We start from the raw sequence: 12,699 nt of genomic DNA on the forward strand, positions 1-12,699 counted from the left end.
AAAAATGTTTTAAACAATGGCTCACATATCTCTCTATCGCTACTACATGTTCTCGTCTGAATCACTGTCGTCTTCTGGGGGTGCACAGATGTTTCCTCTAAATATGTTCCATTTACCCAACACTCTTCCCCATTTTTAGGGCCATTTCCTATTAATAAATGGCGCCTTTTCCGCTACTATGACCATATCCATATCATTACTCCATTGCATTAACGTCGGTACAGTCTGTACTCCTCACTTTTGCGCTACGTTCAATTTAGCTATTATCATGCCTGTCAATGTTTTCTTTAAAAAATATATATTTTAGACCCCTCTTGCTGCCCCCTCCTCCGCGCTACCGCCGCCGCCCCTTTATGCTGCCCCCTCCGCCCCACCACATATATCATACATCAGCCCCTACTAAGTTTTAGCAGTGATATGTTTGTATTGTGTCGTTTTCAATGGGCATTTATTATTTGATGTCTGCAATTTAGAAGCGTGATCCAATGAATACATCTTCTGTTGTTGTGCACGTCTTCATTCCAGGCACTGAAAAAAGTTCCAGAGCATTGAATGAACACACGTGCAAATTTGAACAAAAGACCCTACAATGGTGGAAGGAGGGAGCTACAGGCTGAATCATATCCTTAGCACTCAGTGGAAAATTGATGGTAATGCTGCTCAGATAGTGTGGGCTTCTGTTGACGTTTGCCCCTTCCTTTGATTCCTAGGGCTGTTAGGTGCTTGGCTCTTCTCTGCCCTTGATTGGCTGAAGAGTAGCGCTCTGGCTTGTAATTGGTGAGACGGCGAGGCCTCCTTCTCCTCCTGCTCTCTGATGCTGCCTCCCACTGGAGCCTAAACACTTCAAAGACAGTGATGATAAAAGCTTGCCTGGGATGCGACATGGAATAATGATCAGCACGCACTGCATTTCTCGGGATGTCGGATTTCCAATTGCGCTCAGAGACATACTTTTCCTCTTAGTAAATGTTCCACTCTCTTTTGATGAAAGCCTGAGGCTCGTACCAACTGCTCTGCTAAAAGCTGATCTAGACATTTTCAGATGGTGTAAGCGACAGAGGCAACCCGTAATAGAACTCAGCATGAAGGAACTGCTGAATAAAGAAGGTGTCTCACTTTTATATCAGTGTAATAACAGCCAGTCTCAGAGAACCATTGTATATTCCTTGTTGTGCCGATTAGATGGTAGCTAAATTGCTTTTTCATCCACTACTGTGTCCTCTAATGACAATCCAGCCCCTATAAACACGGCTTCTCCAAATATATCAGTGGCATTCATATCGAAGTAAACCGTCCGTGGCTACCTTGATGAAATATAGAGCAGTAATATTGTGCTGAGGCTACCTTCAGCGTACTGTGGCATGAAATGTAATTTAATATTGGCTTTCATTTTAAAATAGAGCAACTCGGCGTGGGGCTGTAATATTCAGCATTGCCTACTGTGCAAACTAAAGGCTGACAGCTGGCTCCATTGAGGCTAACACAAGCAGACATTCAGGTAACTTTTTTTAGCACCAAATGCATATTTATTTTGTATATTTATCTTACAGGGGAAGTGCCATAGAGAGATTGGGGTTAATGCACATACAATATAAACTTCCTCTTCTTGTCTTGATGGTTCTTCCCTGTTGCTTTTTCACGACTTAGTCATTTCGGATTCAAGATCGGGGCGGGAAGCATAATTCATCCTTTTTCTTCAATCTTTGTTGTAATCATACACTTTTGGATTTTTTCTCTAGGAGAATCAAGTAAGTCGGTCGGACAGCCACCAACATTTTTTTCTGTGGATTTTGTTTTTCATTCTGTTTTTTTTATTGTTGATGGAGTGGAGTTTAGACTAGGGATGGAGTGAAGGCTCATGTGGTGATTAAGGGATAAGAGTGTATGGGCAATTTACATTTTGGGATGGTGGAGGCCTGGTGTTTTATTTCTTCATTTTCAATGTGTTTTTTCCAGATTTTTTATTATACTGTGGTGGTTTACTGATTGAGCCCTAGTCATCTATGGGCCATCGCTCTTCTTTTTAATGTATTTCTCACATTCTCAATGCTGCGATGCTTGCAGTATTTTACGAGCCTGTGGATAACATATGGTAGTGATTGTCTGAATGTGCCTATTAGTGGCTGTGGTGGGGATGACCCCCGGAGTAAAGACCCAGGTAGCCAGACATTCCCATTGGTTCTCAGCCACCTTATTACCCTTGTTCTTGACTCCCATTTTATGTGTGTGGGATGTCTGATTAAGATGAATTTTCTGAAATGTTAAAAAATATTTTGCTAGGGTAATGTTTGGTCTATTTGCACTTGGGAAATAATAAACGTTTGTTTTGAATATGATTTGTCAATTTCAATGTTGCTATGCTGTTATTATTTTCCATCTTTGTTGAGTTTTTACAAGTTTGTTGCTCTTTTGCAGGTGGTGAATAAACCAGCGGATGGGCCGAGGCTCATTTTGGGTATATATTGTGAAATCCTTCGCTTGCAATGCTGTAAGTGTTTATTAATAGAGGGGAAATAATGGGGTCCATCCAGAGCAGGCAACCTTCAACCATGTTCTCTTTGTCCTACATGCCTATTGTCTTTGCAGATTTGTACTTGACCACCCTTTTCAGAATGCAGTGTGTGCCTCATAGGGGACCGTTTGCTCTTTGTTCGCTATGTCTTTTACATTTCAAGGTCACATGCTTGCCAACCATTTTGTGAAACCGGTGTATATTTCTGCTAATTAATTATTAATCATGTTATGCTTTTTAAAAAAACATTTTGCTGGGAGCATCGTGTGTAATGGCTTTTTAGGAGCTTCCAGATATACTTGCTAATTTTCCCTATTTTCACAAGTATTTCCTGTTGTATGTTGTTCATGTGGGCTGGTTGTCGTAGTCAGTAGTACAGGCTTGTGTTAGAAATTAGGTTTCTGGTTGGCAGAGGTATGCATTAGGGGTGGGCGGACAACTCCGTTCCACCCACAGAATGTGCGGAGTTTTGCCTGTTCCGCAAAGTAGATGGAACAGGCAAATCTCTGCACACTTGGGGTGGAGCGCAGTTGGACTCCCCCCTGCACTATTAAAACATAAGAAATAAGAATTTAAAAGACCTTACTTTTTCGGCGGTATCCCCGGGCTTCTCTCCTTCTCCGTTGCGACTTCTTCTTGAAAACTGCATGCGCGGGCGCATGCGCATTTCTCGCAAGGAATTGTTATTTCTAATGTTTTAATAGTGCGGGCGGGAGGTGGGGGGCGCATTGGGATCAAGTGCTGCAGGTCCATCCTTGTCACTGAGGCTGGGGAACAGCAGGCAGCAGGGCAACAAGACAGGAGTCCATCACGGCAGCAGTCCAGCAGAGAGCCAGTCCTTTTCGCAGCACAACAGTTCTTGTTCGTGGCACAGTCTTCATAGTTCCAGAAAAATACTGATGTCATGGTGTCAGAGGTCCAGTATGTATACTCAGTTGTGCCTTTGAAGTAAGGGAGATTTCAAAGAAGGCTTTGAAGTGCACAGAGGTCCTCCCTTCCTGCCCTGGCCCAGACTCACTACAGAGGGGTATGCAGTCCTTAGTTTGTGGACAGGGAACAGCCTATTCAGGTGTAAGTATGAGACTGTGCCCCGCTCCTCCTTCCCATCCCATATCCTTGTTTGGCCTATAAAGTCACACCTAAGCTTACTTTGTGTGTGGCTGTCTAGAGGGAATACACAAAGCGTAGCTGGCAACCAACCCAGACTGAACAGAGACAGGAAGCAGGCACCAAATAACTAAAGTAAGACAATGCCTTCTTCAAATTGTGAGTTCAGAGACACCAAACTTGAAAAATCCATCTCTTCACAATTGGGAATTACACTTGAAAGATGTAATAAAATAATCCCAATGTTATGCTATCGGAGAGATAGGTCTTGTAGTAGTGAAAAAAGAATTTGGTCGTTTCTCACTACCAGGGCATGTAAAACTTGAAAAGGACATGTCCTGCCTTTTAGATACATTGTACCCTGACCTATGAGTTGACCAGGGCCTACATTAGGGGTGAAGTATATATCTATAAATAGGGAAGATTTAGGGCTGGCAAAAGGTTAATCTTGTCAGGTCAAATTGGCAGTGTAAAATGCCCATGCAGGCTCTTAAAGGGCAGGCCTGAGCCAGTGTAAGAGTGATACTTAAATGGGGGGCACAAAGAGTGCTGCAGGCACACTAGTGGCATTTAATTTGCAGGCCTTGAGCACATGTAGTGCACTTTTCTAGAGACCTATAAGTAAATTAAATATGCCAATTAGGGGTGAACCAATATTAACATGTTTAGGGGAGATAGCACATGTACTTTAGCACTGGTTAGAGTTGGTACATTCTTAAAGCCAGCAAAAATGAAATCACAAAAATAGAGGGAGACAGGCAAAATATTGAGAGAACGCCAGCCAAGGGCTGCAAGGTCTAACATGTGTCCCACCCCCCCCAGCTGAAAGTGGGGAGAGCTACCCAACCCCTTAGGAGCGCTCTTCACTAATGCAGAAGAACCTGGAGAGACCGTCATCATTGGCGCTGTCTATGAGTGGGCGATGCTCCACCTTAAAGTCCATTCCCTGTAGGGAAATGGACCACTAAAACATTTTGGGATTTTCACTCCTCATCTGAGGGGTCAATGGTGGATCTGAGCCAGAAGTGAGTCACAAACAGGTATGGTCTCAACTACTTCAGTGCTTAGACCAGAGCAAACGCTTTTCTTCCAATCAGTCTCCATCTCTGTTCCCGTGGAAGTAGCCTACTACTAATGAAGACTATCTTTTGGTCTAGGCCTTCCTCACTCAACTGTGCCAAGACTGCCCCTATGCCTTGTCCTGTGAAGCATCTGCTTGCACAGTGAATTGCTTGGAGAAATCAGGGGCTCGAGCATCGATGCTGTGCCCATGGCTTTCCTGAGGGAACTAAAAGCTTTTTGACAAGCCTCTGTCCAGATCCCCAATCTGGGCTGCTTCTTAGAAGCCAGCTCAGTTAAGGGGGCAGCAATGGTGTCATTGCCCTTCAACAAATCTTTTGTAGCAGCCTGTGAGGCCTCAGAAGGCTCACACTTCTATTAATTCCAAATTCTTCTTAGATAAGGGTATGGCTTTACTACTACTATGGTACAATTATTATAAAACCACTTAAGGTTAAGGTTCTGTCGAAGCGCTGGTTAAAGTTTAATGGCAAGCCCCAATCTAGAAATAGAAAGTTGCATCATTTTCCTTGGAACACGCACATTTAGGGCATTAGTCTCAGAGGGGGGGGTTGAAAGGGTTACCTTCAGGGTTTGTTAATGAAGTTCCAAGTCTTGGAAATACTCAATTTATGAACGTCTATGCCTCTTCAATTGTTTGCTGTTAAGCAGATCAGAGAGAGCGGGGATTAAATTAATTAATTTATACTAATGGCTTCAAGGAATATAAAGTACGGTGCAGTTACCATGGTTTCGAGTGCCAAAACCTAGATGTGGCATGGGTTCTAGGCGGTGAATGAAGTTACTGTCTGATGCATCTCAATCGAGCCTAACAATATGGCCAATCTGTATGGGGAAAAAACACAGTTACATCGGGAGTGAAGTAAGGGGTGATAGAAGGTGCCGGTGGTTCGCGTTATATTACCAGATGCCTACAACGCGGATGCGCTGTCCTCAAGTGTCTTGAATCAGAACCAGGCGAGGGAGTGCGGCCAGGCAAATAACTGGTCCGCTGAGGGTGAAAATGAAAAGGAAGTTAGGTTCGGGCGTTTTTCAGAACGTGCCCGTTCTGGTCGGGTGAAAAAACGGCGCGCTTACCGATGGGAGACAGACGTTCTCCTGGAGTGCCGGTCAATGAGGCTGCTCACGGTGGAACCCTTCCGTCAGCTTGTGAAGCACCCTGCTTATTGGCTGGGAATACGATCATGTGGTTAGGGAGGGTGAACTGTGATTGGCTGGTAAAGGGGCACGTGACGGGGGTAGCCGCCGGTCATGGTGGCTTCAATGCAAACGGGGCGGACATGTTGGACTGGGTGACATTGTTATTCTCAGAAAAATAATAATGCCTATTGATTGACATTAGGTGCATAAGTTTTGGGCAGTTACTAGGAGTAAAAGGGCCGGGAATCAAAGGGGATAGATGTGAAAGGTGCCGGAAAGGTGCTTGCAACGTGCATATCATTTTTGCAAACATTGGTTACAACAGTCTTTAAATTACATCCAGTGTAAACAGTTCATGAATAAAGTTCCCGTGGAAGTAGCCTACTACTAATGAAGACTATCTTTTGGTCTAGGCCTTCCTCACTCAACTGTGCCAAGACTGCCCCTATGCCTTGTCCTGTGAAGCATCTGCTTGCACAGTGAATTGCTTGGAGAAATCAGGGGCTCGAGCATCGATGCTGTGCCCATGGCTTTCCTGAGGGAACTGAAAGCTTTTTGACAAGCCTCTGTCCAGATCCCCAATCTGGGCTGCTTCTTAGAAGCCAGCTCAGTTAAGGGGGCAGCAAAGGTGTCATTGCCCTTCAACAAATATTTTGTAGCAGCCTGTGAGGCCTCAGAAGGCTCACACTTCTATTAATTCCAAATTCTTCTTAGATAAGGGTATGGCTTTACTACTACTATGGTACAATTATTATAAAACCACTTATACTTTGTATTGGTCTGGACGGAACCTCATGACCTTGGTTTTATTTATATTAACCTTTAGAAACTGAGTGCATGAGTAAGATGACAACTAATCAAGACATTTCTGGAGGCATTTGGGAGTCAGGTCAAGCAAAACAATGTTGTCTGCATAAAGGAGTTTCCCTTTGAGGCATCACCAACAGCCTTTTTCAACTATTCAGGCAAATCCATCATATACAGTGATAAAAGTAGGGGGCAACAGGCATCTCTGCTTCAAGTCCTTTCTGCATCATTAAAGAGGACAAGGGGAACCCATTTAATCACTCGGGACCATGGGTAGCAAGTTTTTATCAAAACAACAAAGGTCCTGAGCAAACAAGAATAAGGAAATATTGATATATATAGATCACAATGGAATTCTATATAGTCTTAAAATTCCATGACCAGCCGGCCAAGGAATATTTATTGATTCAATTGTTTATAATGTCAAAGTTACAGCAATTAACCCAAGCAGTAAGGGTTAAATTGGGGCACAGTCCTGTGCCATCCAAGGAAGGGGAGGGCAAGAGGGTAAATGTAAGTGGGGAAAGTTATCAGGCAAACAAAGTGAGCTGACAGGTCACTGGCATTTAGTATACATTAGCAGTGTATCCTGGAGTCATTCATACACACAATAGTATTATATAGGTACATGTATGAATTACTTAAAGGTCGACGTTTCGATCCCTAGCTCAGATATCACGGGATCATCATCAGGACAAGAAATTAATATTGCCTGAACATAATTATTAATAACACCTGTTTTGAAAGGAAAAAATGAGAAGGAAGAAAAACAAAAATATACATAGTCATTGTTTGTACGGTCAGCGCTCACTTTGTAACAGTAGACATTTCATTCGGAAACGCAGTGGTCAGTGTTGCCATGAGGCGTGTCTTTTCTGTGCGGAATCTCAGAAATTCATGCAGTTTCTGTGATCTGTCATCCGTGATGGAGTAAAGTGTTTGTGATGGGACACATTGGAGTTGTGAGTCAAGGTGATGAGGGGATTTACGTGAGCCGTGAGTAGGTGAGGCTTGTGTTGGTAGAAAAATGGGCTTTGAGGGCGGATTATCGGGGCTCGTATTGATTGTGGGCCTGTGGCACCTACCGAGTTGGTGGCCCGGGAGGGTATTTGGCTTCAGTTCAGAAGGCCCTCTTGGCGGGGGTGCGCGAGCCAACGTGATTCTGCAGAGAATAATTTGTATTACTACCAGACTGTGAACTTAGAGGCAAAGGGGAACTTGGTATTAAATGAGCCTGGGTACCTTAGTGGGTTCACTGTACTTCAAACTGAGGTTGGGTTAAGGTTCTGTCGAAGCGCTGGTTAAAGTTTAATGGCAAGCCCCAATCTAGAAATAGAAAGTTGCATCATTTTCCTTGGAACACGCACATTTAGGGCGTTAGTCTCAGAGGGGGGGGTTGAAAGGGTTACCTTCAGGGTTTGTTAATGAAGTTCCAAGTCTTGGAAATACTCAATTTATGAACGTCTATGCCTCTTCAATTGTTTGCTGTTAAGCAGATCAGAGAGAGCGGGGATTAAATTAATTAATTTATACTGATGGCTTCAAGGAATATAAAGTACGGTGCAGTTACCATGGTTTCGAGTGCCAAAACCTAGATGTGGCATGGGTTCTAGGCGGTGAATGAAGTTACTGTCTGATGCATCTCAATCGAGCCTAACAATATGGCCAATCTGTATGGGGAAAAAACACAGTTACATCGGGAGTGAAGTAAGGGGTGATAGAAGGTGCCGGTGGTTCGCGTTATATTACCGGATGCCTACAACGCGGATGCGCTGTCCTCAAGTGTCTTGAATCAGAACCAGGCGAGGGAGTGCGGCCAGGCAAATAACTGGTCCGCTGAGGGTGAAAATGAAAAGGAAGTTAGGTTCGGGCGTTTTTCAGAACGTGCCCGTTCTGGTCGGGTGAAAAAACGGCGCGCTTACCGATGGGAGACAGACGTTCTCCTGGAGTGCCGGTCAATGAGGCTGCTCACGGTGGAACCCTTCCGTCAGCTTGTGAAGCACCCTGCTTATTGGCTGGGAATACGATCATGTGGTTAGGGAGGGTGAACTGTGATTGGCTGGTAAAGGGGCACGTGACGGGGGTAGCCGCCGGTCATGGTGGCTTCAATGCAAACGGGGCGGACATGTTGGACTGGGTGACATTGTTATTCTCAGAAAAATAATAATGCCTATTGATTGACATTAGGTGCATAAGTTTTGGGCAGTTACTAGGAGTAAAAGGGCCGGGAATCAAAGGGGATAGATGTGAAAGGTGCCGGAAAGGTGCTTGCAACGTGCATATCATTTTTGCAAACATTGGTTACAACAGTCTTTAAATTACATCCAGTGTAAACAGTTCATGAATAAAGTTATACTTTAACTAATGTCCTTAGTAAATTGTCTTTTCAGAGTATCAGCAGTTCTAGGCCAGAGTCAAGTGGTTCAAGGTGGTTAACCGGCTTAAAGCAAGGTTGTCCAGTCCTCACTTCTGTTTAACCCTGTGTGGATGGTGTCGAATTGTATGATTGTCTTAAGTTCCTCTCGGTTGAGGAGTTGAGCCAAGTTACCCCCTCTTGGTGGGAGTTTCACTGTCTTCAGCACTGTCCACTTGATATCATCCACGGTGTGTTTCAATTCTGTGTAGTGTTCAACGAGCGGTGCGTTTGGGGTCCCACAGCGTATCCGGCTTCTGTGCTGGCCAATGCGGGTTTTTATTTTCTGAGTAGTCTGGCCAACGTACATTTTCGGACAAGGGCAAAGGATGGCATAAATGACATTATTGCTATTGCAATTCGTGAAGCTTTTCATGGTCATTGTCACATTGTTATGGCTAAAATTGCGTGCCTCAATAGTAAATTCACACATCGTGCAGCTGCCACACTTAACGTGCCCTAGGATAGGAGGGAGGCCCCAGTTGGTTTCAATTGTGGTGGATGGGGTAGGGGCTGGTAACGCTGCTCTTATCAGATGGTCTCTCAGATTTTTGCTTTTCTTAAAAGCAAATACAGGCCTCTCTAAATTAATAGGTCCTGCATTCAAGGTGGGCCAGTGCTTAAGAATAGATTGCCGGATTCTGTTGGAGACAGGAGAAAAGGTGGTTACGCACGCTATCCGTTTGGTTTTATCCCTTATTTTTGGTGTCAGAAGGGCTTCACGGGGGCAGTACCAAGCCCTTTTAGTGGCTGTTTTGATCAATCGCTTCGGGTAGCCGCGTGCCCTCAATTTGCTTGAAAGCACGTCTGCCTCCCTGAAGTAGTCTTCTTTAACTGAGCAATTTCTTCTGATTCGTAGAAACTGGGAGTAGGGTAGGGAATCTTTTAATGCCCTGGGATGGTTGCTTTGGTAGCTCAACAGTGTGTTGCGTTCCGTCGGTTTGCGGGAAAGGCGTGTTAGTAGCTCATTGTCATGATGAAAGATGGTCAGGTCTAAGAAGGCTATCTGGTTCTTATCATGAGTCAAAGTGAAATTTAAGCCATCACAGTTGTTGTTAAGCCAGTGATTAAAAGACTGTAGTGATGGTATGTCCTGGTTCCATATAAGGAAGATATCGTCTATGTACCGACGCCATAAGCAAATCCCAGTATAGAAGGGATTGCTTTCTGTTAAGATGTTACTAGTCTCCAAGGCATCCATGAACAGAATTGCCAGGTTGGGGGCAAAAATAGCCCCCATGGACGTGCCTTTCACTTGCTGGTAGTAGGTATTGTCAAACATAAAATAGTTTCTGGTGAGGCAAAGTTCAAGGAGCTGTAGGATGAAAATCGAGGGAACCCTGTGAGGACGAGGACGGGAATCTAAGGTTCTTTGGATGACTAGTAGAGCCGCTGTTTGTGGTATATTTGTATACAGCGACTCCACGTCCATGGTGCATAGGGTATGGATTGTTGGATCAAAAGGGTGATGTTCCACTAAATTGATCATTTGCATACTGTCCCTTACGTAGCATGTAGTGGTCGGTACAAATTCTTTTATAAAGAAATCAACATAAGAGCCCAAGGGCTCTAGAATTGATCCACAGGCAGACACTATGGGTCTACCCGGAGGGCAGTTTATGCTTTTGTGAACTTTGGGTAGGGTGTAGATGACTGGCTGCCGAGGGCTTTTTACGTTGAGAAATAGATGTTCTTTTTTACTCAGGAACCCTTGGGAAACTGCATCTGTGGTGATCTTTAGTATCGTTTCCTGTATACTTTTGGTGGGATTACCTGGTAACCTCTTGTAGTGCTCTGTATTCCCTAGCTGTCGTAAGATCTCCAATTTATAGGCATCGACATCTTGGAGGACAATTCCTCCGCCCTTGTCGGCGCTTTTGATCACAAGAAGGGGATTGGTCTTTAGTGTTTTGATGGCGTCTTTCTCTGCCACTGATATGTTATAAGGTACATACAATTTTTTGTTTTCAATGGTACAGAGATCCTTATGTACCAGTTTTTCAAAGGTTCTGACCTATGCAGGGATCATGCTCGCTGATGGGAGGAATGTAGAGGGTGGTCGGAAAGGGGTGTTGGCGGTGGTGGTTGGGGGAGGATGCAGTTGAAAAAAGGCTTTCAAGCGAATTAGTCTGAAAAACCTGAGCAGCTCAGTTTGCAGCTCCATGAAGTCAGGGCGAATGGTGGGTACAAAGGAGAGACCTTTCTTTAATAAAGCTGTCTCTGTGTCATTCAATTGATGACTGGATAGATTGAAAATTGGTATTAGTTCTGATGTGTTTGTACTGGTGGGTGAGGAACTCGTGGTAGCAATTTGTCTTACCACTGATAGAAATTGTTCCTGGTCTTGCGTTCTCCTGGGGGGTTGACCCATTGTTGTGGTTTCTTGACCCTGCCTCTTTGGGGGGTGTTCGGTTGACCTCTTGATAAAAAATTAGTTTGAGCTCCACCACCACGTCTTGCGTTACAACCGCCTTCACCAGGGTCTGAGTTGTCAAATGATTCCTCTGAAGTCTCTGAGAAACCAACTATGTTTTGGCGCCTATTGTACCTGCCCCAGGGTCTGCTGTTGGGATTGAATTGGGGTCTATTAACATAGAAATCTTTTTGAAGATAGGGATAAGTGTTTTCAACGTTATAGTTTTTTATGTCCTTCTTGATTTTGTTCGACTTTTTGTTCTGCTCAATGCGGTGGAATTCCGCTACTGTTTTTTTCCACCTGCTCTAAAAGTTTTTTACACTCTGAGGTAGGGTCGGTGTCATTGATTTGTTTCAGTAAATCACTTATTTCAGTTTCTAGTGTTTTGAGGGTCTCTGAGGCTATATCAATCCCTAGCGCTAACCAATGTCTGGAGCATGTGGTGCCTATGTAGCTAAAGTTAGAGATGTATTTGGGGTTGTCTGTAAAGATCCCCGGGATATTGCGAACCTGCAGGCCTAATGGGATTACATCTGCTTTGAGATAATCTGTGAGCATAAGAACCATAAGTTGTAATCGTACTTGTTTCTTTTTAAGTTTTTCTAATTGCTCAGGTAAAGAAGAATTGGTGACTGTTGGTACATCAGGGGTATCAGATAGTAAGGACGGGCCAGAACAAAGTTGTTTGAGATATTCTGCAGTATACAAGGGAGCATGTGCTGACATAACTGTCTAGAGTAAGAAGGTATAGATTTAGGGAAATTAGACGATAGAAAAGGTAGTGAGTTGGCGCTAGGGTGCCCAACCTCGTAAACACGAGGGTAAAGGTTTATAGGAAAAACCCTGCAATCATGCGATTGCGCTTAGATCATTAAAGAGGACAAGGGGAACCCATTTAATCACTCGGGACCATGGGTAGCAAGTTTTTATCAAAACAACAAAGGTCCTGAGCAAACAAGAATAAGGAAAAATTGATATATATAGATCACAATGGAATTCTATATAGTCTTAAAATTCCATGACCAGCCGGCCAAGGAATATTTATTGATTCAATTGTTTATAATGTCAAAGTTACAGCAATTAACCCAAGCAGTAAGGGTTAAATTGGGGCACAGTCCTGTGCCATCCAAGGAAGGGGAGGGCAAGAGGGTAAAGGTAAGTGGGGAAAGTTATCAGGCAAACAAAGTGAGCTGACAGGTCACTGGCATTTAGTATACATTAGCA

This window comes from Lissotriton vulgaris, chromosome 6 (genome assembly GCF_964263255.1).
Source record: "Lissotriton vulgaris chromosome 6, aLisVul1.2, whole genome shotgun sequence".
NCBI classification, from domain to species: Eukaryota; Metazoa; Chordata; class Amphibia; order Caudata; family Salamandridae; genus Lissotriton; species Lissotriton vulgaris.